The sequence below is a fragment of the Scardinius erythrophthalmus genome (assembly GCF_964197995.2).
Source record: "Scardinius erythrophthalmus genome assembly, chromosome: 1".
Taxonomy (NCBI): Eukaryota; Metazoa; Chordata; class Actinopteri; order Cypriniformes; family Leuciscidae; genus Scardinius; species Scardinius erythrophthalmus.
Genome location: NC_138221.1, coordinates 21948904 through 21973860, shown reverse-complemented (window position 1 = coordinate 21973860; position 24957 = coordinate 21948904). Strand labels below are relative to the sequence as shown.

Below are 24957 nucleotides of genomic sequence, written 5' to 3'. Positions count from 1 at the left end.
AGATCTAGTTTCCGTGTCCAGGGATCGGGTTGTCGAGGCCCCCGCCTTCGACTGCCGCCCGATCCACTATGCATCGGCCCTTTACGGTCCCTCCTGTGGCTGGTCCCACGTTGCTCTTTTGGGCTGAGCCCGGCTGGAGCCCGTGGGGGGAGGCCCGGCCACCAGGCACTCGCACATGAGCCCCATCCCCGGGCCTGGCTCCAGGGTGGGGCCCCGGCTGCGCCATGCCGGGTGACGTCACGGTCTTTGATGTTAAATCCATCATAAAGGGTTTTTGAACTGCTCTTAGTCTGACCCATCACCTTGGACCTGTTTGCCTTGGGAGACCCTACCAGGGGCAACAACATAGCTCCTAGGGTCATTCGGGTACTCAAACCCCTCCACCACAGTAAGGTGGCAGTTCAAAGAGGGGACAGTTTAAACAAATTTGGGAAAAAGTTTTTTTTAAAAAACCTGCCTACCCTGCCTTAAATTGTTATAATTTAAAATTTGTATTATTATTATTGATATATGATTTCTGTGTTGCAGATTAAAGATTTGGAAAGAACCACTGAAGCAAATCACATTCTTTTGTGAATTCTTCCATAAAGCATCTCAGTGGAGTTGCTCCTTTTTTGATGTGAGACACAATAACAACCTAGAACTGTGTGATTTGCTGCTGGATCTTTGCTCACATGTGAAGAACTATGAGGCTCAAACAGGCAGGAGTTTCCTTCCAGCATTACAGTCAGTTTTCCAGTTACCTGATGTCTGGATCATAGATCTCTCAGAGAGAAAGACCTCCGTCCTCCTGGAAGTGCTGAAACTCCAGACAGAGAAGAAACCAGTAGAGCTGAGAGGATGTTCAGAGGAAGAGAGTGAAGTGAAGTGTTTCCTTCAGTGTCTGTGCTACATCTCACAGCTGAGGTACCTGATATTGTACAGCCTTTTGCTCAGAATGTTTAAAAAAGCTGAAGTTTAAAATCATTGGTTACCCATAAGCCAATCACATAATGTTTGGTTATGGCGTGTATTATGCGCATGCTCAGCCGCATCTAACTTCCACTGTAAACACATGTATGATGCGAAAACAAAACCATCGAGCGAAATACTGGAGTGAACATGGCTGTGAACGACTTTGCAGATTATGTGAAGTAAATCTACGCATCCACGGTACAATCAGTGTCTACGTCACGGCTCTCAGCCCGCCCTCTGTTCGTTTATTGGCCGGCTGTTTTCAGGCCGGAGGAAAACGGAAAGCTATTACGCTGTCTCAGACTGAGTACAGAAGCAAAATGAAATTGAGCGGAAGAAGTCTGACATAGTCAGGCTATGAGTCCATAGCCATTTTCAAGAAACGGATGAAGATGCGTCTTTTTCAGCAACACTTGATCCATTATATGAGAACTCCGGTCAATTTTAACATTGAGCTATTTTTTTTGTAAATTTGGAGTGCTGTCAATACAGAGAACAACAACAAAAATCGGTGTTGCCTACACCGTGTTATCCTCTTTTTAAAATTTGCACCCTGTTGACTTCAATAGGGCAAGTTTTAAACCTGCTTTTAGCCTCTTAACATCCTTGATGTGTCACAGCCAATGTGAGTGATTCCTTCAGAGTGAACACGGGTGAATCTGACTGCAGTAGATGTGAAAGATATGGATAAAAATGATGTTATTTAAGCCAGCGCTCATACCTGTATTTACATCCTGTTTTCGGTCGAAGTCCATAGTAATCGATTGTCGAGTTCACGCGCATAGGTTTAGTTACCTATGATCACGCGCGTGAACTCGACAATCGATTACTATGGACTTAGACCGAAAACAGGATGTAAATACAGGTATGAGCGCTGGCTGAAATAACATCATTTTTATCCATATCTTTCACATCTACTGCAGTCAGATTCACCCGTGTTCACTCTGAAGGAATCACTCACATTGGCTGTGACACATCAAGGATGTTTTTTTATTAAAGATTTTTATTAACCCTCTGAGGTCGGCAATCACTCCAGCGTGATCTGCTCGCTTTTTCCCTTATCAGTTGAATTGAGACCCGAAATACTCTTTTGACTTTGATTTTACAAACAAGTTTCATACATCAATCGATTCTGTTAAATGTGTATTATTTTTGTGTATACTCACAATAAAAACAAAGTGTTGTGCTTTTTGCCAAATAAAGAAAAATAAACACGAAGCGAGTTCTGCCATCTCTCTGTCAGTGTAGTCCATTCTGAAACGCGTCCGAAAATGAACAATAACTCAGCGAATACTCAGTCAAACAGACATACAGACACACAGGCATGAAGCTTGAATTCTCTTCTTTTAAATAAAGTAATTTACATAAAAAAAAATATTCTCATTTTGTGAAATCTGTATTAAAAGAGAGCAATTCCAGTCGAGCTCATTACAGCTGATTCAAATGTAATGTGACACGCCCACGGAGAGCGCGCGCTATTCAAACGCAAATGACTGAGGCAATCCACGCAAACCTGTGAATGCCCCCATATCAGCTCGAGAAAACACAAGTTTATTCAGATCATTACTTGTTTACACCGTCTCGCAGCGCTGTGAGGAATAATAATAATGGAAAATGTCCCTCAGAGGTGCGGGTATTTCGAGGAGCAAGGATCAGACTGAGCTGATACTGTAGTAAGTTTTTTTTCCTTCTCAAGGTGAATCGGGTTTCTGTTTATGAATGAATGTACGGCAGAGATGCGCGCTGTTTACCACAGCTCGCAAAAAGACAGTTTAAATTTAAATCGCGTTTGTGAATGATGATGTTTGAGCAAACTGTATTGCGATACTGAGATGAGTAAAAATCGACTGAAATATGTTGAAATAAAAATGTAGGCTATTTGTATAAGCAACGTATTTAACTGCAAATTAACATTTATATGCCTTAATATTTCATAAAAACAACGTTACAGTCAGGCGAAATATGAAAGACAACATTTTGTTGACTAGATTTAGGTACAGTTTTTACTGTAGAATATACTGTAAGATTACACTTGAATTGTTGTTGTAATTGTAACCTTTTTAATAAAAAAATATATTTACAAGGTAGATGTAAACAAACTATTAAAAGGTAAATATATATTTTTTCTTTAAATAATTTGTATTGTGTTTTATTAGTAACAAATTTGGGGAGAGGATAAATATTCCAAAACTGAAAATACAGTATGAGAATTAACTGCACAATTACTAGACATGTTTACCTTGGATATTATACAATTTGCAAGCACAATTTATGAAAAAAAAATATATAAAAAATATAAATAAAATGTATATTTGTGTATAAATATAAGATGCAAAAGCCTCTAAATACCATCTGAAATTTTCTTCTAGAATGATCATTTTTATGAAGCTTGTATATTTAAGTTAGCTATAGGTGACACACCTGAATGAATGGCTCATTAAGTATGCAGGGGCATTGTCTCATCAGGTGTGAACTACTAAATATGCATGATCGTTTACACCCCATCCGCATATTGCCTTTCCAAACTAAAAGTGTTTCACAAAACTTAAATCAATGTATCGTTTTATGTGACTGATTAGGCAGGATGATTTTCACATCATTTTGAAGAAAAAACTCTAGGCACGAACATCCATTAGTCAAAAGACTTATAGACATATATTTAGTATGTGTTTTGTGGCCTTATTTCAGAAACTTCTTCAATAACCATGCATAAACATTATTCTCTCAAAAATGAAAACATGTACAGGTGCTGGTCATAAAATTAGAATATCATGAAAAAGTTGATTTATTTCAGTAATTCTGTTAAAAAAAGTGAAACTTGTATATTATATAGACTCATTACATGCAAAGTGAGATATCTCAAGCCTTTATTTGTTATAATTTTGATGATTATGGCTTACAGCTTGTGAAAACCACAAAATCAAAATCTCAGAAAATTAGAATATTACATGAAATCACACAGTAATTACACAGTAATCCCATGGTCATTGAACCAGGTTTTGGTTATTTTGGCAGTGTGGGCCGGTACAAATCCTGCTGGAAAATGAAGGAATTGGAACGAAACCGTAGCCAAGGCGACATCTATGTATATATCTATACCCGCCCGCACCCTCAGATCATTCGAACGCGGCTGTGTTCAAGAGATAACAACGATATAAATACTGTTCGTTTTCTCACACAAACCGCTCGTTTCGTGTCTTAGGCCATCAATGTGTACTTACGATGGGGAATTGTTTAATTTGGACGATGGGGAATTGTTTAATTTGGACTTTGTGCATGCTCTTTGAGACAGTGACCATATACCTGCATGAAATGACTGACAGACAAGAACGGTTTGACCTAAAAATATCAAAATTGAAACTACTGCGTAAAAAAAGACACCTACATCTTGGATGCCCTTGAGGTAAGCTAAAACATACCAAAAATTATTTTCAAAGTGAACTATCCCTTTAAAATTGACCGGAGTTCTCCTTTAATACTAACTTTCTTTTCTATTCTCTTCTACTCTATATCTATTTAAAAAAAAAAAAAAAATTACATACTGCATTAGACTAAACTGGAAAACATCACAGCAATTACATGTTGTTGTCCTACTGTTAGTTTAACTGCTTCCATTGCTCTCCACGTTTGTAAGTTGCTTTGGATAAAAGTGTCTGCTAAATGTAAATGGAAAGTGTTAATTACTCTGTCAGCATTTAATGACAAATTTGATGCTCTGTCTCAAGTGTTTACAACAATGTGAGCTGAAAACATTAAACAAACAACACATTATTTTAATTTGTATTATTAAGTCACGTCATAGCTATAATAAGTTCTGTGATATCTCTATTCACATTTCTCATTTCCATTTTGTTACAGATTTTCTAATCTGAATGAAAGTGTTCAAAACAGATTTGTTCTGAGACTCTTGATTAAAGCAGCAGAGACTGAGACACAGACAGAAGAGCAGATGCTGAAACTGTTATCATCAGTCTGCACCTACACATCTTTTCCTTATCAATGGACTGACAGAATTAAACAGAGTGATTTCCTGCTGGATCTTTGCTCACATGTGAAGAACTATGAGACTCAAACAGGCAGGAGTTTCCTTCCAGCATTACAGTCAGTTTTCCAGTCTCCTGATGTCTGGATCATAGATCTCTCAGAGAGAAAGACCTCCGTCCTCCTGGAAGTGCTGAAACTCCAGACAGTGAAGAAACCAGTAGAGCTGAGAGGATGTTCAGAGGAAGAGAGTGAAGTGAAGAGTTTCCTTCAGTGTCTGTCCTACATCTCACAGCTGAGGTACCTGAACTTGCATGCTTTTGATTGTTGATTTAACCCTCAGAGATCCAGACATTGATATTCATGTTATTTCTTTTTTCATCATTAAACATGTTTTAGAAAGGCATTGATGAGAACATTTATTTTGTTTATGGATGTTTTGGATTGGAGTGTAATTTGGAAAAACATTGCTAATTTACTATATAGATTTTTAATACAGCAAGTGAAAGTTTTGGACTCACAACACAATTCAATGCACACATTTATATGTAAAATACTAAATTACAATCAGTAAGGACAAATTCAATACTTCAAAAGTTTAGAAATTTGACTATTTAAAGATGTCCTAGAATGGATTGTTTTATTATTTTATGTTTATGTTTATTGTATGTTTTTTAGATCTAAAGTTGTTATAATTTAGAAATAAAAGGCATATTTCCTTGCAGTGATGAGCATTGAGCAGATGACAGCTTGTTGATCGCGTGAATGAAGATCTTATCACTGCAACGCAGTTTCTGCGAGAAACGACATGAAGTTGAGCGTTTAGTCACTGACTTGATTTACTAATGCATAAACAGTATTGAACGACTTTGAGAGAAAGATTTTCTGTCTGAACTTGAACAGTTACGCATCAGAAATTCACATAACCCACTGGTTCTCCAGAGGCTCAGATGAAGGAATTAAAAAAATACTTTTGTGTTAATTTGTACATCCACACACTGAGCAACTACCATGCTTCGTTCGCTCGTTTGCAAACCATGATGTCTCTCGAGGAAAAAACAATATCGCGCTGGATCTAGATAACACAGTGTAAATTATCGTTAATAAAAAAACTACTTACCGCTTGCGGGAATATAATGTTAGTTGAAATTGCCCAATTCGTCAGTATGAGACGCTGAGAGAAGCCTGGCTGCTTGATATTGTTCCAAGTTAGAAAAACAGTCCATGGTGAAACGGGCAGAGCAAACCCATACACAAAAGAAATATATTTGAAATATATTTTCAGGATATATTTTGGAATATATGCAAATATTTGAAATTGGCCCAATAAATAAATTTCATACTTATATTTCATATATTTTTGATATATTTCAGAATATATTTCAATGTATTTGGAATATATGCCACATATATTTTTGACACTTTTGGGGACCCATACAGAAAAAAATACATTGAAATATATTCTAAAATATAACAAAAATATATGAAAAATAAGTATGAAATACATTTATTGGGCCAATTTCAAATATTTTCATATATTCCAAAATATATCTTGAAAATATATTTCTTTTGTGTATGGGAACTAACAACTTCGAATTAAACTGTAGCGGTATCCGATTATAGATAGATAGATAGATAGATAGATAGATAGATAGATAGATAGATAGATAGATAGATAGATAGATAGATAGATTATAGACAGATCTGCCATTTTCCCTATGATCCTCGCTTGTTTCTTCACCTGCAGAACTTCCGATGATTCGGCTGCGCAGTTCCGCCTGGCATGGGCTGGCATATGCAAATTTTTGGAGGCGTACATATTAAAGCAGCACTCAGTAGCTTCGGGATTTCTTCGCTGTATTCTCGCTTTTTGCTCGCAGGTTTCTCTCTAGAGCTCCCCCCACAGCCTCGGAATAGATATTTGACAACACTGTTGTAAAAACTCGTTGGTGATTCTCAGACACCAGAGGCTATAGATCAACGACATCAAAGCAGATGGGACATTCTTTAAAGCGTCTTCTTCATTCGGGTTCGGACAGCGTGGGGTAGTGCAATAATGACAGCATTTTAGCAGATTTCTTTTGGCTGTAAAGCAATTGTTTACATCGCGAGACCTGATATTACACGAGACTTCCTGACGCGGCGGCCGGCGGCCCACCGGCTCAAAGTTGCAATTGCGGATTTTCCGCTCACGGGCACCAGGGGGGTGCGAAACGACCACCATTCAACCCGAAATAAGTAATATAACCATTCCAATGACTCCGAAGCTGTTCAGTTAAGGTAAAAAAAGTTACTTAGTTCACCTTTAACCAAAGACAAACAGTTAGAAGAATAAAATGTATGTACAATAGCAAAAATAAAGTTTGTCATTAGTTGTTAGGGTTAGATACACCTGCAGACACATTCATACACCCGTTCGCCTGTTTTCATTTAGCATACACCAGAGTTCAAACATTCACTTTTTCAAAGGCCGAATGATTACGCTGTCAAAATTTCTCTTTTTAACATAAGAGTTAAAAAATGTACACGAGTCACGACGCATTGGAATTATGCACCTGACCTGCCGGCTGATGAAGTATTTATTACATCAAGAAAACATGAATACAACACACTGCACTTGGATGAATACATTTATTAGATTTATGTAATACTATTACCAGTTCCATATTATCTTTATGAAAAAATAAGACAATAAATGATTTTATTTTTTAAATTTGACTGCATTCTTGTGCATTTCTAAATGTTTACTTTTTGATTTATGAATTATAACAGACTGATGGGGAAAAATATTATTTTGCTGTTACTTTTTTAAAAATTTGTTTTATTATTATTCAACAATTTCTTTCTTTTTGTTAGTTTTTATTAGTTGTAATTTTATATAAACATTTAACTTTTAAATAAAAGTTTTACAACAACATCACCATCTTCTGTTATAGTTGGGCCTCCATGCTCATCTATTTACAGTATATGATATTGGTGAAGGGGGCCCACATGAATATTTTTTAGGGGGCCCCGAATTCTCTAGCTACGGCCCTGTTCACAGGAGCCGCTGAGAGCGAGTTCCAGCTGATAACCGTCAAAGTGCGAGATAAGGTGCAAGTAGCTAAACTAAACATTTCATATTTGACAGAATACAACGACAAAAATAATCAGGCAAACTAATCAACTTTTTTCTATACTGGAAAAAAGGCCACTCCAAAAAAAATAAAAAAAAAAATAAATTAATACAAGATATTTTTGCTTGTAATAAGCAAAAAAATCTGCCAATGGAACAAGTAAAAATTCTCTTGGTAAGATTTCTTGAAATAAGACATTATATTTAAGCCTTACAAGATATGAGTGATCTTGAAATTAGCTGGGAAAACGTCTCAGGTTACAAATGTAACCTTTGTTCCCTGAGAACAGGGAATGAGACAATACGTCATCGACGTTATGGGGAATCGCCTCAGCGTGACCAATGACTGAAGTACCAGTGGAAACCCGCCAATCGCATTGACCCGCGTCAGCCATGACGTGACGCTCTGGCGTGCCCAGGAAGTATAAATAGGGCGCCCAGAGAACATGACTTCCTCTTCATCTGAAGGGACTGAGCAAGCAGAAGCGAAAGCATGGCAGGGAGACGTATTGTCTCGTTCCCTGTTCTCAGGGAACAAAGGTTACATTTGTAACCTGAGACGTTCCCTTTCGAAGGGAACCTCGACAATACGTCATCAACGTTATGGGGAACGCTATACCCACGCCGCCATGCTAAGGGGATGCCTGACCACTACAATAACCCAGGTAACAGCCCCTGCTGCTTACACATCAGGCTAACATTAGCACTTCTCCCTAGGGCCAGCGTCGAGCTTTTAGCTCAAGGCCTGGATACCGCATCAAGGGGTGTGGGGTGTGGGGGTGTGTGGGGGGGGGGGTTGTGGGGGGGGAGGGGGCAAAGCCGACCCCCATCCCAGGGAGGCTATCAATTTCTTTTATTTATTTTTTTAGCCAACAACCTGTATGTAACAACTAGCTTGCTATTTGCATGAAGGCCTCAGCAGGATGACTCTAAAAGTAGAGGAAGCCTGAAACATGCAATATGTATATGGAGGCCTCAGCAATACAACCCTCATATGGAGAGGAAGCCTACTACATATACTGACAAAAAACTAGCTTGCTATTTGCATGGAGGCCTCAGCAGGATGACTCTAAAAGTAGAGGAAGCCTGAAACATGCAATAAGTATATGGAGGCCTCAGCAATACGACCCTCATATGGAGAGGAAGCCTACTACATATACTGAGAAAAAACTAGCTTGCTATTTGCATGAAGGCCTCAGCAGGATGACTCTAAAAGTAGAGGAAGCCTTAAACATGCAATATGTATATGGAGGCCTCAGCAATACGACTCTCCTAGGGAGAGGAAGCCTAACACATATACCAGCAATAACTAGCCTGCCTAGGCTCAATAAATATATGGAAGCCTCAACAATACAACCCTCATATGGAGAGGAAGCCTACTACATATACTGACAAAAGCTAGCTAGCTATTTGCATGAAGGCCTCAGCAGGATGACTCTAAAAGTAAAGGAAGCCTGAAACATGCAATATGTATATGGAGGCCTCAGCAATACGACCCTCATATGGAGAGGAAGCCTACTACATATACTGACAAACACTAGCTTGTTATTTGCATGAAGGCCTCAGCAGGATGACTCTAAAAGTAGAGGAAGCCTGAAACACGCAATATGTATATGGAGGCCTCAGCAGTACGACTCTCATAGGGAGAGGAAGCCTAACACATATACCAGCAATAACTAGCCTGCCTAGGATCAATAAATATATGGAGGCCTCAACAATACGACCCTCATATTGAGAGGAAGCTTACTACATATACTGACAGACAGTGTTACATGACGACGTTATTTTTTCAGTAACGGGGTAATCTAACTAATTACTTTTCCCGTCGTTACAACGCCGTTAACATTACTGGACGTTAAATGCGGTGCGTTACTATGCATTCATTGATTGAATAAACTGTGTAATCCGAACGCACCCCTGGCTCGCACAGCGAGTGAGCAGGTGATATAACAAGGTAAGCGATTATGATTGGCTAAGGCAGGGTCATGTGTTTCATGGTAGCCAATCAGAGCCAGTTATTTTACACACATGCCAGCACACGCCACACACCAGCTAAACAGATTCGATGAAGCAGCAGAGATGGCGAGTCAGGAGCAATCCGATGAAAAGTTGGCGTTTTCAAGGTGAAGATATAAGCACTACTTCAAATTCATTGAGGTCAAAGGCAAGAACTAGGAGTGGAACGGTACATGTATTCGTATTGAACCGAGAGAGAGAGAGAGAGAGAGAGAGAGAGAGAGAGTGTGTGTGTCGCGGGCGCGATCGAAAAGTTGCAAAGTGTTTACATTTTTGTGTGTGTGTGTGTGTGTGTGTGAGAGAGAGAGAGAGAGAGAGAGAGAGAGGCGTGGGCGCGATTGAAAAGTCGCAAAATGTTTACAATTTGTGTGCGTGCGTGCGTGTGTGTGTGTGTGAGGCGCGGACGCGATCGAACAGTGGAAACAAAAACAATCCGTAATTTTGTTTATACAGGACATTCAAACTGCAAAGTGTTTAAGTTACTGCTAATTAAAATTTTAAGGAAAACAAATATATTAATGTTATATAATGTGCACAGTCAGTGCACTACAAACTACAAATAAACTGGTTCAATGCCTTTACTTTATTAATAAAACTTTTAAATAAAAAGTTTAGAGAGGTTGATTTAATTTGCAGAGTTAAATGCACTTTATATGGTGTAACTGTTTACTTTTCTTACAAAGATAATGCTTGAAGTGCAGGATAAACCTCTTGCTGTCTGTCGACATGCAAAAAAATTTCTAAAGTTATGTACAAACACCTGTCTGTTCTTCTCATTTCAACTGACTTGTGAAAACTGCTCAAAAAAAATCCAAATTCTTTGACATATAGCAATTTTTTTTTTTTACAGTAATGCAAATAGTTACTTTCCCTGGTAACTAGTTACTTTTATTATAGAGTAATTCAGTTACTAACTCAGTTACTTTTTGGAACAAGTAGTGAGTAACTATAACTAATTACTTTCTTAAAGTAACGTTCCCAACACTGCTGACAGAAAACCAGCTTGCTATTGGGTGAAGGCCTCAGCAGGATGACTCTAGAGTAGAGGAAGCCTGAAACATGCAATATGTATATGGAGGCCTCAGCAGTACGACTCTCATATGGAGAGGAAGCCTACTACATATACTATTAAAAGCTAGCTTATTATAAGCACCTAAGCTATAAGGACCTGCAATGTCTAAATTAATGTCCAGATAAAGAAACATAGCTACTCATCCATACAACTATACACCAAGCCTGCTGCAGACCGTCAGATTAATAGAACATCATCATAGGTCCGCTGGGCCTGATGTTACTCTAAAACGGGGAAAGAGGGAAAGCGGGCGTACAAGAGGAGGAAAAAGGTCTATCTACCCCTTCCAGGGCAATCCTCCTCACGCCTATCCCGGAAGTCCTCTCTCCTTACACCCCGCCTTCTCCTTCTGGACTCGCGCCTTCTCATAGCCTTGCTCCAGGTAAGAGGAGGGGCACGAGCAGCGACCGAGTCCCGCTGGTCCTGCCTAAGCTCATCGAAGCGAGACGGACCAGGACCCCAGGGGCGTCTGGGTGTGGACCTGGACCGGTATGCACGACCTATATGCTGCCGAACGCGCCTTCGCCTCTCTAAACTTTCCGATCACCGCCTCGACGGAAGTCCCAAAAAGCTCAGAGGGCGAAACCGGGGCATCGAGGAGAAAAGTCCTCTCTTTCTCCCCGATGCCAGCCAGGTTCACCCACAGGTGCCTCTCCGTAACCACCATGGCAGCCATCGAACGACCGATGGCCGCAGCTGTCTGCTTAGTGGCCCGGAGAGCCAGGTCTGTGGTGCGGCGCAGCTCGGCCACCGCATCAGGGGATAAGCCCTGACCCTGGTCCAGGTCCTTCAGCAGGTCGGCCTGGTACGCCTGCAACACGGCCATTGTGTGCAGTGTACCACAGGCCTGACCTGCCGCCGCGTACGCCCTGCCATTCAAACGGGATGTGGTCTGAAGGGGTTTGGATGGCAGGGTTGGAGTCCTTAGCGCATCGATGCCTTCACAACCTGAGAATGGAGGTCGGGAAGGAATGGAAGGCTCCCAGGAATCAATGGGGTGTGGCCAGAGAGGAAGCGCTCGTCAAGCCTTCCACGAGCAGCTTCCTCTCTTACGCGCTGCCAGGGCAACTCAAGCCTGGCAGTGGCACGCTCCATCACCTCTATCAATTCCTCGTACGTGGGGCAGGAGGGCTGGGCAGGCTCAAGCATCTCAGCATCCTCGCCCGCCTTGCTTTCCTCCTGCTCGCCCTGGCTTGACGCCAGAAGAGCACTACCTGCTGGCCTAGAAGATGCTGAAGATGCATCATCATCGGCCAGCAGCTCGTCCTCGTCCCGCTCTGACGACTGAGAGAGATTCACTCCTCTCTCAAACTCATCAGCGAGGTCTCTTTGTGATCCCCACGATCTGAGTCTTCTCTCGGCCTCGGCGCAAAAGGGGCCCGATCCGCGGGGCAAAGCAGACTGTCCCTCTCCCCTCGAGAAGAGGGACAGACGAGAACGAAGTGTCCTCAGGGGAAGACGCTCGCAGTGTACGCACTCCGCCCCCTCGAGAGCAGAGCGCGCGTGCACTTCACCCAGACACCAAACAGAAAGGTCGTGAGAATCACCAGGCGCGAGACACCACTCGCACGGGTAAACGCACTTCCTATATGTTTTCTTACCTTTCTCCATAATAACCAACTTACAGCACTCAGTAAATCAGTCCCTGAAGACGAAAATAGGATGTCATGTTCTCTGGGCGCCTGGGCACGCCAGAGCGTCACGTCATGGCTGACGCGGGCCAATGCAATTGGCGGGTTTCCACAGGTACTTCAGTCATTGGTCATGCTGAGGCGATTCCCCATAACGTCGATGACGTATTGTCGAGGTTCCCTTCGAAAGGGAACTCATTTTTAGCTATATTTTACTAGTATTGTGATGTTTTGTGTCTCATAATAAGCTTGTCATGCTCAAAAATAGTATTTTCCCCTCAAAAGTAGCATTTTTTTGTCATCCTGTTTGTTTCAAGCAGAGGTGGGACAAAGTCATTGTTATGCAAGTCACAAGTAAGTCTCAAGTCTTTGCCCTCGAGTCCCGAGTCAAGTCGAGTCAAAGATGAGGCAAGTCCCGAGTCGAGTCAAAAGTCAAAGCCAACAAGTCTCAAGTCGAGTCCAAAGTCCTACCATTTTAGTTTCGAGTCATTTCAAGTCCTCTTACCACAGAAATAAAATTTATACAAATCATGTATGTCTGTAAGATTTGTATTTATTTAAATCTCTTTTTATACAATGACATTAATCAAATACAGTAAAAAACAGAAAATTTAATTTTCACAAAAAAATCATTGTATTTCAACAGCATATTGCACTAGAACAATGCACAGCAGCTTCAGTCCTGTATTGTATTGACCTCATATTGCAAAACAGTTCAACTTTCAAATAGACATGGGTCCTTTTAGCCTAAACTAAAACAAAACTTAAGCCTTAACTTAAACATATCAATAAAATCCTCACTCCTCAAAATTATGACTTCTGAAAAACTGGATCAGCGTGGACCAACGAGAGAGAGAGAGAGAGAGAGAGAGAGAGAGAGAGAGAGAGAATATGCTTGTATTTCAACAGCATATTGCACTAGAACAATGCACAGCAGCTTCAGTCCTGTATTGTATTGACCTCATATTGCAAAACAGTTTAACTTTCAAATAGACATGGGTCCTTTTAGCCTAAACTTAAGGCTAACTTAAACAAAACTTAAGCCTTAACTTAAACATTTCATCAATAATATCCTCACTCCTCAAAATTATGACTTCTGAAAAACTGGACCAACCTGATAATATGAGAGAGAGAGAGAGAGAGAGAGAGAGTGAGAGAGAGAGAGAGAGAGAGAGAGAGAGAGAGAGAGAGAGAGAGAGAGAAAGAGAGAAAGAGAGAGAGGTGGACAGGTGATGAGCAGAGAGTGAGTGTGTGTGCACATGCGTGCTGTGGACAGGTGGAGGGAGGCCCCTATACTGCATTGCATTTGCAAAAGATCAAATTGGCCAAAAGTCTGTCAGTCATTTGTGTGCGATGGGGACGCAGAATGATGCCACCATGGCTGAAAACTCGCTCCACTGGAGCACTAGAAGCAGGCACTGCCAAGACTCGGATGGCTACTTGAAAGAGTGAAGGAAGAGTCTTACTGTTCAGTGCCCAGAACAAAAGGGCATTCTGTCCTTCTGCCATGTCAATGTAGTGACTTAGCTGTACTGCTGGTGGGGTCCCAACATCCCTTTTCTGCCTCTTATGGTATGCAGCAAACAGCCCTTCTCCTTCCATGTCCTCTAGTTCTTCTTCAGCAGGCACCGGCACAGGTTGCTCCGTCTCTGCAGCATCTTGCAGGATCAATTCTAAAAAAAACGTGTCACAACAGTTGAAACAAAAGAGCCCTTATTACCATTACTGATGTTGATGACTGTGCAAGACTGAAAATTGTTAATATTGTTAAAGTCAGATTAATATCACATTAGATCCTAGATCAGATTAAGATTAAATTATTTTATGTTGCATTTAAGTTGCATTGCAAGTCAATAATATTTACCTTTAACTCGTTGTGTCACCTCTGACTTGATGTCACGGTTGACCAGCACATGGGGCTCAATCCACAGCAGACAAAAGGCTGGATCCAAGACAGCTGCTTTCAGATAGACTGTGTCTGAAAAGGGGGCAGTGATCCCTTCTTGAGACTGGGCCATCTTCACATTAATGAAGATCCCAAGAAATCTTTTTTTCAGGGATGCCTGCAGACCTCTGACCAGGCCGCTCAGGAAACGAACTTGAGGCTTCAGCTTCTCAAGATGTTGATTGAGGGACAAGACGGATGGAACAACTGCACTGATTGTAATGACTTTCTCCCCCTGTGTCAAATCAGTTGCTTCTCCGAACGGTTTTCAAAATGTCCACCAACTCCTTCAGCAGATTCCACTCTCGTGGTGTGAATGACAAGAACTCAAGAACTGCGCAGAGCTTTTGCTGATCACAATGAAGGACTGCTTTCACCTGCCGCAGTGTGGAATTCCACCTCGTGCTCACTGCTCACAGGGATGCCTCTGTGCTCCCCAAATTCACCATCGAAGATGTCTTTAAACGTTGTGCTAGTGTGGAGCAGGGAGCTAAGTTTTGATAACTTGGAGAGAGAAGGACATGCCACTTTTGTTTCTTTCAAACCGTCTCCCACAACCAGCTGCAATGTGTGTGCAAAACACTGCAGGCGCTGTTTCTTTGCCATAGCAGCATCGACGGCTTGCTGGTCCTCTAGGGTTAAGTCATGCCATAGCTCAGGATCATCAAGATTATCTCCAGCATCATCATCTTCCTCCTGTTCGCTGGGGAAGCAGACCGTAAATGCCTTGCGCATGTTAGCAGCATTGTCACTAATGATATAGTCCAATTTAGCTTTGATGTTGTATTCATCACATATTGCCTCAAACTGGTCACAGATGCGCTCCGCTGTGTGAGAGCCTTTGAAGCGGTTGCAGGCCAAGAGATTTGTCTTTAGCTGTACCTGCTCTGCATCTCTCTCCATCCAGTGCACGGTGACACCAAGGAATCCCCTCATCTTTCGATCAGACCAAATGTCCACAGTGACTGAAACATAGTCAGTGTTGCTCAATTGAGTTTTTAACTTTGAACGTCTCTCCTCAGCAAGGCTCTCTGTTTTTGTGGTCAGCGTTCGGCGACATACTGGGGTATACTTGCTGTCCAGAACAGCCAGAAAGTGACGAAAGCTCTTATTTTCCACAATAGACAGAGGAAAATTGCAGTCAATAATCAAGTCAGACAGTATGGCATTGGAGATGGCCTTCTGCTGTGGGTGGCTCATGCTGTAACGCCCTACACGAGTGTCCAGGAATTGTGAGATTGAAGGCTGTTGTGGTTCATCTACGATGCTTTTGTTCATCTGGTATTCTTCATACCTGTAACAGAGAAGAATATGAAACAGATGTCAGAAAATCCCTCATAGCCACATGTTGTATTTGAAACTATTCTTTACTCATATCAATGTTGTTGTGTTAATATTCATTGTCTATTGTACACTACGGTATACGATAATACATTTCAGTTTCAGTGTATACAATATTAAGAATATTTTCACTGCTTCAAAAAAAAGTCATAAGAAAGGCCTTTCCCTCAAGAAACTGAAGTCATATGCTTTATAGCAGTGGTTTTCAAAGTGGGGACGGGGACCCCTGGGTGCCGCGAGGGGGTGCTAGGGGGGCCATGGTAAGTTGGCATGAAAAGTAGGCCTATAGCAAAACTAAATAATTGAATAAATTAAATAACTAAATTAAACCAAATTTAACCAAAAATAAGCTAAACAATATTCCCATTAGTTAATATTATTATTCCAATTAGTTAACACAAACGAAGTTAAAACTATTGAGCCTATATTGCCGACGTTTTGCACTGGGTGGGGGCGGGGCAAACTTCACGCAGTAATTGACAGGGCGGGACGGGCACATGATCGGCTCAGAATGCATTTTCAAATTGCATTTTGAATTTGAATTTGAATCAATTGAATTTTGCTACATTCATTGCGGGACACTTAATGGAAATGCAATCGCAAGTGTCTTACCTGTGAGTGTAAATTCAATTAAGAAAAAAATAACATTTAAATTACAATTTTGCTACAGTTTTTGCTTGAACATGTTAAACATATCTAATAATTTCTGTAATACATTTTATTTTTGCAACTTATAAAGGGTTAAAATTATTATTCAATTTACATATTCAAACTAGTGTATGAAATGGCAAATGTATATTATATAATTGAATTTTCCTTTTGCACCACACATTGCACAAATGTATGGGAAAATTCTAATTTAAATACAGAAATGCATTGCCATTTTGCATATTACATTTCAAATAGAATATTGCTACACATAAGCTTCCATACAGTTCAGCTTAGTTGTGATTAACCAAAATTAACTTACATAAACGACCTCAATGAGGCAGCACACCAGCAACTCTGAAACTGAATAATTGAAAGAGTAAAACTGGATGGCCTGTTTTTGTCTCATGTGTGTTGGAGAGACTGAGATATACATTTGTGTTTATCTGTCTAGCAGCAAGGTAGAAATTGTACTTTAAAACGGACGTTGACATGATGTTGGTGAGGTTTTCCATCTGAGTGTGTTTACGTTACACTCATGCATAATCCGGGTTTAAAAATCCCTATTTTTGTTAGCATGACCAGCAAGGGAGACGTGCGTTTACTGTCTCGTTGATACAGTAAATATGCAGCAGATATAGTAAGTTACGTAAGTTACATCCAATAAGGTGCTTAGCATTCGTTCAAAACTTACCTTTCTTTGTGCAGCTTCAGATGTCGAACAAAGTTGGACGTTGTGGCAGCTCCGTCTGTAATCTTCGACCCACATGTTTTGCAAATAGCAACTCGTTTTTTATTTACTACCTCGTAATTTTTATAACCAAAAGAAACTATCTTTTGGATCATTTTGCCAACTGGCGCGTTGTTGCTTGTTGCACTTCAGTGGTTGTCTTTGCTGTCGAATCAAAACAACGTGGGACTACAGTGATTGGATGTCGTGCAGGCAGCGCGCGCGCTCTCTGCATGCATACAGTTGGTGCACTTTTTTTCACAGAATTGATGCAGATACACTGAGAGCGGCGAGGCCGTGTGAACATTTTTCCCCCGGTTTTCATGGGAAGTAGCAAGTCTTCTCGAGTCAAAAGGCGCAAGTCCAAGTGAAGTCACGAGTCATTGATGTTAAAGTCCAAGTCGAGTTGCAAGTCTTTGTACATTTTGTCGAGTCGAGTCTGAAGTCATCAAATTCATGACTCGAGTCTGACTCGAGTCCAAGTCACATGACTCGAGTCCACACCTCTGGTTTCAAGTGTATTTAACTAATTTGTAGTTCTATAATTGTTACACTGTTCTAGATTTAAGTCACCACCAACTTGAAATAAGATTGGAAACTGGCATTTTGAGACAAAATGTCTTGAAGTTAGCATTCCTGACTCGTATTAGGCAGTGCTCTTTTGCCATAATAAGCCATAATTTACCATCCTGTCATCATCTCAAGTGTATTTACCTTATTATAAGCTCAGCAAAAGTAATACTGTTCTAGATTCAAGACATTTTACTAGATTCAAGACATTAACTACTGTTTACTAGACAGAAAAAGTGAAAAACAGACTTGCATTTAACCTTTTTTTTTTATTTAAATAGCAAAAAGTCTCAGAGGACTGCATAAAAGGGAAACAGCTTCATTTTTCTCAACATTTTGGCTCACAGTATTTATGAAACTGCAATATGAAAACATAGTAAAACATTTTATAGATTATAAATGTAAGATCCCTTAACCCTACTTCCAAGTCAAGTCAAGTCAAGTTTATTTATATAGCGCTTTTCACAACACAGGCTGTATCAAAGCAGCTTCACAGCAATAAATTAGAACAATACATCAATGTTTGTTTCTAGTGGAACGTCTACGTTTGGTAATGCTGATCAATAGTATCGTTGATTGATTAATTAAATTAAATATCCCCAAATATCCCCAACTGAGCAAGCCAAAGGCAACAGTGGCAAGGAACCGAAAAACTCCATCAGGTGACCTAATGGAGAAAAAAAACCTTGGGAGAACCCGGGCTCAGTCGGGGGCCAGTTCTCCTCTGGCGTTTATAAACTAGAGGTCGGATTTAACTGTAAGATTAAAAGTATTATATGAATGCCTGGCTGAAGAGATGCGTCTTTAATCTAGTTTTAAACTGGGAGAGCGAGTCTGAGCAACGAACAGTATCCGGAAGACTATTCCAGAGTTTTGGTGCTAAATGTGAAAATGCTCTCCCTCCTTTGGTGGATCTGGATATCCTAGGTATGACCAAAAGCCTCGAATTTAGTGATCTTAAATAGCGCGATGGATTATAGGGTGATAGAAGATCCGTTAAATAGACTGGAGCTAAGCCGTTTAGGGCTTTATAAGTCAGTAGCAATACCTTATAATTAATACGGGACTTTATAGGTAACCAATGTAGTGATGATAAAATCGGTGTTATATGATCATATTTTCTTGATCTAGTTAGAACTCTAGCGGCGACATTTTGGACTAACTGTAGCTTGTTTATTGAGGATGCAGGACAACCGGCTAATAACGCATTACAGTAATCTAGTCTCGAGGTCATGAACGCATGAACTAACTTTTCTGCATCAGAAACAGATAGCATATTACGTAGCTTAGCAATGTTTCTAAGGTGGAAAAAGGCTATTCTTGTAACATATGAAATATGATTTTCAAAAGACAGGTTGCGGTCTAATATAACACCCAGGTCTTTTACTGTAGAGGATGAAGTAACAGGACATCCTACTTTGTTAAAGTTGTATTGCGAGAGGTTTTGTGGGTGGTTTTTTGAACCGATAAGTAGTACCTCTGTCTTGTCTGGATTTAATAAAAGAAAATTACGCGTCATCCAATCTTTTATATCTTTAACACACTCTGTCAATTTGGATAATTTAGCGTTTTCATCCGGCCTTGATGAAATATAGATTTGAGTGTCATCAGCATAACAATGGAAACTAATTCCATGTTTCCTTATAATATTTCCAAGTGGCAGCATATATATTGAGAATAATAGAGGACCTAACACAGATCCCTGCGGCACTCCATAGTTTACTGGAGTTATGATAGATTTTTCTCCATTTAAATAAACAAAATGGTAGCGGTCAGATAAATACGATCTAAACCAGCTTAATGCTTGTCCTTGAACACCAGTATAATTTTGTAATCGATCTAAGAGTATTGTATGATCTATAGTATCGAACGCAGCACTAAGATCAAGTAAAACTAGTATTGAGATACAGCCTTGGTCAGAAGCTAAAAGTAAATCATTTGTGATTTTAACGAGCGCAGTTTCAGTGCTATGATGCGGCCTGAACCCAGATTGAAACTTTTCATAGACGTCATTTTCTTGTAAGAAAGAGCCCAGTTGAGCGGACACAACTTTTTCTAGTATTTTAGACATAAAAGGTAGATTTGAAATGGGTCTATAATTTACTAGATTATTCGGATCTAATTGTGGTTTCTTAATGAGAGGTTTTATAACTGCCAGTTTAAATGTTTTTGGAACATAACCTAAAGATAAAGACGAGTTAATAATATTGAGGAGAGGCTCTGGCACTACAGGTAACACTTCTTTCAATAGTTTAGTTGGTATAGGATCTAGTAAACATGTTGTTGTTTTAGATGAAGTAAAAAGTTTATTTAACTCTTTTTGTTGTATAGTTGTAAAGCACTGTAATTGTTCTTGCGGGGTGATAATTGAGGCTGAATTATAAGGCGCGATTGAGGATTGAACGTTTACAATTGTGGTTCTGATGTTTTCTATTTTCTCAGTGAAGAACTTCATGAAATCATTACTACTAAACTGTAATGGAATATTTTGTTTAGGAGACATCTGTTTATTTGTTAGTCTCGCCACGGTGTTAAATAAGAACTTAGGATTGTTATGGTTGTTTTCTATTAGTTTGCGGAGATGCTCAGCCCTGGCCGCTTTTAGGGCCTTTTTATAACGTGACATACTGTCTTTCCATGCGATTCTAAAGACCTCTAAGTTAGTTTGTTTCCATTTACGCTCTAAATTACGGGTTTCTCTCTTTAGAACACGCGTAGTATTGTTGTACCATGGTGCTTTACTTTTCTCTCTGACCTTTTTTAATCTAATGGGCGCAACAATATCCAATGATCCAGAGAGAATGGTGCTCATAGTGCTAGTTAATTCCTCAAGTTCATCTGTTTGTTTGGGTTCACTGAGCAGCTGAGACAGATCCAATAAGCTATTTGAAAAATGATCTATGGTGGATGGAAGGATTGTTCTGCCTAATCGATAACGCGGCGCAGCATGATATATTACAGGAGTACGTAATATGCAAGTTACCATGTAATGGTCAGTGACATCGTCACTTTGTGGAATGATATCTATATCGGTTGGATCGGTTCCATGTGATATAATTAAATCGAGTGTATGATTAAATCGATGAGTTGGTCCGGTAACGTTTTGCTTGACCCCAAAGGAGTTTAATAAATCTGTAAACGCAGCCCCTAACACATCATTTTGATTATCTACATGGATATTAAAGTCTCCAACAATTAATGCTTTATCGAAGTTAACTAATAGGTCTGAGAGAAGATCTGCAAACTCTTTTAGGAAATCAGCGTAAGGCCCAGGCGGTCTATATACGGTAGCCAAGGCTAGAGATAATAGGGATGTTTTTCGAACATCTAAGAGCGTAACATTTAGTACAAGTACTTCAAATGAAATAAACTTATAACCCGTTTTCTGAGTAACATTGAGAAAATCTCTATAGATTGTTGCAACACCGCCGCCACGACCATTCAGACGGGGCTCGTGCTTATAGGAGTATCCTGATGGAGTAGACTCATTTAGACCGAAATAATCATTTGGTTTAAGCCAGGTTTCAGTAAGGCAAAGTACATCGAAGCTATTATCTGTGACTATTTCATTTACAATAACTGCCTTAGGTGTGAGTGATCTAATGTTTAGAAGACCTAGCTTTAGAAATTGTTTTTGATTACCAATAGCAACATTTTCTGGTTTAATAACAATTAGATTTTTTCTAGATCCTGCAGTAGATTTATTATTTGATCTCACTAAACGAGGAATAGACACAGTTTCTATGCAATGTTCTACACTATTTATATCAGTTAAATTGGTGCAGCAGAGACTATGATTTGGACTTTTGGTTACTAGTCAAAAGGTATTTAACATTTTGGAGATGTTATCTGACAGAAGATCCGATCCGAATCTGCTTGGGTGTAAGCCATCAGCACGGTAAAGCCTAGGACGCTCCCAAAACAGATTCCAATTATTTACAAAGAGCAGTTTCTGCTCATTACACCATGACATTAACCATTCATTTAGCGCGAATAATCTACTAAACTTTTCATGACCTAGTCGGTACGTGGGAAGCGGTCCTGACACAATAATCATTATATCAGGCGATGTGCTGCGTACCGTATCGATCAGATTCCTGAAGTCTTTCTTCAGAACCTCCGTCTGGCGCAGCCTGATGTCGGCCCCTCCCGCGTGCAGGACAACAGTTCCGACGCGCTCGTTCAGAATCTCGGGAACGTGAGCAGCGATTTCAGAAACACGAGCACCAGGAAAGCAGTGATTATGCACCTTACTTTTATTTAACGTAGCGTGTACGTGTCGAACGATGGAATCGCCGATGATCACAGCATCGCGTTCTGTTTCGCGAAGAGGGGAGAAACGTTTTTGTGTGGATATCTCGAAAACCGGGAGGGTCGGAGAGAGTTTTCTTGGTCTAGACCTGGCTCGCGTCTTCCGCTGCGGAAAAATCCAGGCTTCGTGATGGCATGTTGGAGCCGGAGTGAACGAGACCATGGCTGATCGCGACCTCGACGTTCGGGACCGATGTTGAGGAACGCACGGAGTAGACGAGGTCGGAGTCAGCGGGTTAGTAACGTTAATCTCTGATTTGTGTGCCTCGGCGCGCGATGTTTCAAGAGCTAACCGCCGGTCTATCAGCTCGGCTTTTCTTATTAAAAGGTCGTGGATCTGTTTCTCAACAGCTTCCAGCTCAGACTGCACCGCGTGCAGCTCAAATGTGTCCTCACCTGCACCAAAAGGTAAACTACTTACATTTGATATATTCGCCATTTCAGATGGACAGTAAGTTAAGTTAGCAACGACGCTACCAGTGATGCTATCAGTATTAATACTAATTTATGGCTTAAGTCTTGGATATAATCCGTCTTTTTACGGGTACGGGTGTAGAGTAGACGCACGATAGGCGAAAAAAAAAATGTTTGTTTGTAAATGAGTGCGGAGAAGACGCGTTCAGCCGTGATCCACGGACGTAACCTTCCACACCTAAACATACCCATTTTATAGACAATATTAAAACGTAATGGACATGTGTGCAGTTTTATTAACAATATAGCATTAAAAGATAGTTTGAGCCACTAATCCTACCCCTACCCCTAAACCTAAACATTTCTTAAAACTACATAACTAATTATAAAGAAAAACAACAGACATAACTTTTACACGTTTAATCACAATAATTTAGTTAGAGAGAAAATGTCAAAACCGGTACCAAAAGTCGTTCACATGACGATGTGTCGCAGTCCTCTCTGGCAGTATATAATAGTTTTGTATGAGGTAACATTACAGAGCAGAATTTAAGTTAGTAATCCATGAAAATGTTAATCCAGTTTCGGTTCGCTGTTCACTCTGTGAAGGCGCACGCGCTTCTCCATTTCAAATGTAGTACACCAACCAAAACACGGCATGTCGCAATCTGTGACGAAGCATGCGAGAGCCAATGAGCGTTTGATATCACTGCCGTAAAACATGTCGTAACGCTTCGGGCGCAATTTTTGAATTTGAATTCACCACGAGCACGGGATGCCGGGATATGACGTTTAGGTCGCTGCTTTATCCAGATGATGAAGATCACTGGATAAAGGGCTGAATTTGGATCTGTTTCTTGCAAACAACACATGGATTATAAAGATTTGGATTACACCAATCTAATAAAATTGATGTCTTTTGTGAATTTATGTTGCGTTTTAGTGTATTATGGGTCTATAGGAGAAAACTCCTTTTGTGTCTCACGGTAAATAAACCGAATATATCAAAATGGTTAAACGATTAAAGAAGGTATTTTTAAGGTTTTAAAGTGTATTCTTGTTTAACACCATGTTGGCTAATCCTCCAAAACAAGTTTGCAGCAGAAGGCACGAACAGAGCTAAATGTTATTATTTATGAGTAACGTTAAACTATCAATAAATGCGACTGAAAATTTCATTGATAAGACATTTGAATGCAATAGTCAAAACCACGATTTTAACCCATTTGTGCCCAAATTTTTCTGAATGGTTTCATGCATATAATCCTGTTAATAGTGTCCTATGTGAACATGTTCTGCATTTATTTTCCCCAGGTTTTTTTTTTCTTTCTTGAAAATCATATTTGAATGTGCGGCAACTATATTTGCCGCTGGGCAAATATGTTGTATGCACCCCCTCAATGTAAAATATGAATAGGAGGAGAACATTTGGCATTTATCTCAAAATAACTGCTTTCAACAGATCAATCTTTATTCATAAACAAATTTATTATGTATAAAAGTCGAAGAACATTTGATGCAGACCCAAAAAAACTACATCTAGCTTATAATCTCTTGAATATGAAAACACAACAAACAACAAATCCATTTGCCTTAACCATTGTGCGCTGTTCAGGGTCTTTTTGACCCACATTTCTAACTTTCATTCATGGGGATAACATGGATAATTTGACATGGTTTAGTGTAAGATTTTTGCCCATCTTTTGGAAAATGCTGTTTTAAAAGTAACAAATTATCACTTTAACCAGTAGATGGCTGCAGAGCACCACTATTTACTTTTTGATTAAATGAAAGAGATCTTTTCACAAGTTTTTCCAGTTGTATTCATATCTACATATTATGAAATCACAATTATAATAATAAAAAGTTACTTTTTGTCAAAGTTTAGGCACTTTTTGTACTGAAAAAAAAAATCTGTTTTTCAGTAATGTTATATTATGATTAGAATCAAATGAATTTGATCAATGGACAAAATTCATCCTCAAAATCAGAAACAACACAGAACACACATAGACAGAAATAAAGTGGCACACTTTAAATGTGTAGAATTATATGAAAAACAGATGTTTGAAATAAATGATAAACTCTAAAAACTCCAACTTTTCTCTTTGTAACATCCTGATCAGGTTTGATTCTAATCATAATGTAACTACTGAAAAACTGATTTTTTTTCAGTACAAAAACTGCTAAACTTTGACAAAAAGTAACTTTTATTGTTATAATTGTGAT

The 24957-nt window shown here is 39.8% G+C and overlaps 1 protein-coding gene and 1 pseudogene across 2 annotated transcripts in view; one reads left to right on the top strand and one right to left on the bottom strand.

Annotated features, from left to right (window-relative positions):
• The window catches only part of LOC308697009 (uncharacterized protein), a gene marked incomplete at its 3' end in the record, with an annotated part of 215586 nt that overhangs the window by 72143 nt on the left and 118486 nt on the right, over positions 1-24957 (bottom strand). The gene's annotated exons all lie outside the window — the stretch shown is intronic.
• LOC308687116 (nucleotide-binding oligomerization domain-containing protein 1-like) overlaps positions 1-24957 on the top strand; it is a 74769-nt pseudogene that overhangs the window by 14944 nt on the left and 34868 nt on the right. The window contains exons 4-5 of the transcript XR_014032238.1: positions 529-906; positions 4813-5235. The product of XR_014032238.1 is annotated as a nucleotide-binding oligomerization domain-containing protein 1-like (transcript). The remainder of the gene's footprint in view (positions 1-528; positions 907-4812; positions 5236-24957) is intronic.